Genomic DNA, 2,706 nt, shown 5'->3' with positions numbered 1-2,706 from the left:
TGTGGCTTTACAGCTGAAGGCCCCATCCAAAGTTGTGTTTCTTAATGTTTACAGGCCTCCCAAATACTGCACAGACTTTTTTAATGACCTCAGTGAACTGCTGTCTGTGATCTGTGTTGATTTTGACTGTGTAATTATTGCTGGGGATTTTAACATTCATGTGGACAACCCTCAGGACAAAGGGACTAAAGACCTGAGTAACACTCTGGGCAACTTTGGGCTGACTCAGCATGTAACAGAGGCCACACATAATAGAGGACACACTCTTGACCTACTGATCTCCAAAGGCCTGAGCATTTCAAAGGTTACTGTGTCTGATGTGGGCCTGTCTGATCATTACTGTGTTTTCTTTGAAAGTAAAATCTCAGCCCACACAAATATATCAACAACAGTGATCACAAAACGGTGTATAACTGAACACAGTACTGCAATTTTTAACCAGGTCTTCCCATTAACACCTGACCTGCCCAGAGGGTCAGTCAATGAGCTCGTCAATAGCTTCAATGCTAACATGTTAAATGTTATGGACACTATTGCTCCCATTAAGGTGAAGGTTTTCTCTGGAAGGAAAAAGTCTCCATGGAGAAACTCCACACTGGTGAAAAAAGAAAAAAGAGAGTGTAGGAAAGCTGAGCGCAGATGGAGAAAAACAAACCTCCAGGTTCATTATGACATTTATAAAGAGAAACTTCACAATTATAATTTACAACTGAGGAATGCAAGGAGGTCCTACTTCTCTGACATCATCACTAAAAACAGCCATAATGCTCGGGTCTTATTTTCTACAGTTGACAGGCTAACAAACCCTCCTGTGTCAGTGGCAGCTGAACTTCATTCGACCATGGCCTGCAATGACTTTGCCAAATTCTTCACAGAAAAAATCCAAAAAATTAGACAAGCAATTGGTTCATCAACAGCAGATCCAGGATATGTACTGTGTCCACCAAAAAACTGTTTAAACACCATGAAACAGTTTCAACCTATTAACAGCAAAGACCTGGAGGACATCTTAGGTAAACTGAACTCCTCCTCCTGCTGTTTAGATGTCCTGCCAACAAGTTTTTTCAAAAACGTCTCAAAGACTTTAGAGTCAGACCTGTTACAGATCGTCAACTTTTCTTTATTATCAGGTGTGTTTCCAGAATCACTAAAAACTGCTGTAATCAAACCTATACTGAAAAAGGACAATCTTGACAAGACACAAATGAACAACTACAGGCCGATCTCAAATTTCCCATTTTTAAGTAAGATCATTGAAAAAGCAGTTTCTCAACAGCTCAGTTACTTCTTAAAACAGAATAATTGCTACGATGCCTTCCAGTCAGGTTTTAGACAGAACCACAGCACTGAAACCGCTTTGACCAAAGTTTTTAATGACATATGTCTGAATACAGACAGTGGAAAAATGTCAGTCCTAGTTTTACTGGATCTCAGTGCAGCATTTGATACAGTTGACCACAACATATTACTCAAACGACTGGAGAACTGGACAGGTCTTTCAGGAACTGTACTAAACTGGTTCAAAACATACTTAGAAAACAGGAAATACTTTGTATCAATAGGTAACTTCACATCTGAGCAGACAAGTATCACATGTGGAGTTCCCCAAGGTTCCATCTTGGGACCCCCTCTGTTTAACATCTACATGCATGCTCCCACTGGCACAGATTATAAAGAACAACAAAATAAACTATCACAGCTATGCAGATGACACACAAATATATATCACAATGTCACCAGGAGACCAAGGCCCTGTGTAGGCTCTTGGTAAATGCATTGAGGAAATCAATGACTGGTTGTGCCACAATTTTCTCCAGCTAAACAAAAACAAAACTGAGGTAATAGTCTTTGGCGCCAAAGAAAAACGATTACAGGTCACCAGAGAACTTCAATCTATACATCTAAAAACCACAAACCAGGCGAGAAATTTGGGTGTAGTGATGGATGCAGACCTAAACTTAGAAAAACACATTAAGACAATAACAAAGTCAGCTTACTATCACCTCAAGAATATATCAAGGATAAAAGATCTGATGTCTCAACAGGACCTGGAAAAACTAGTCCATGCATTCATCTTTAGTAGGCTTGATTACTGTAACAGCATCTTTACAGGTCTACCTAAAAAATCAGTCAGACAACTACAGCTCATTCAGAACTCTGCTGCTCGAGTCCTCACTAAGACCAAAAAAGTGGACCACATCAGTCCAGCTCTGAGGTCCTTACACTGGCTGCCTGTCCGTCAGAGGATAGACTTTAAAGTTCTGATGCTGGCCTATAAAGCTCTGAATGGTTTAGGACCAAAATACATCAATGACCACCTGACCCAGTATGAACCATCCAGATCCCTCAGGTCATCTGGATCCGGTCTTTTATCAGTTCCCAGAGTCAGAACCAGACACGGAGAAGCTGCATTCAGCTTTTATGCTCCTTATATCTGGAACAAACTCCCAGAAAGCCTCAGATCAGCTGAAACACTCAGTTTATTTAAATCCAGGTTGAAGACTCACCTGTTCTCAGCTGCATTTGAATAAAGCACCAAATCCACACTTTAAGCTTAAATTTCAAAACTTACATTTAACTACGGATTTTATCTACTGTTCTGATTTTATCTGTTTTGATTTTATATACTGTTTTGTTTGTTTGTTTGTTTGTTAATTAGTTAGTTAGTTTATTTGCTTGTTTTAATCAATTTTAAATCATGCTTTT

The sequence above is a fragment of the Astatotilapia calliptera genome, chromosome 3, assembly GCF_900246225.1.
Source record: "Astatotilapia calliptera chromosome 3, fAstCal1.2, whole genome shotgun sequence".
Classification (NCBI taxonomy): Eukaryota; Metazoa; Chordata; class Actinopteri; order Cichliformes; family Cichlidae; genus Astatotilapia; species Astatotilapia calliptera.
Note: the sequence above shows the minus strand (reverse complement) of the source record.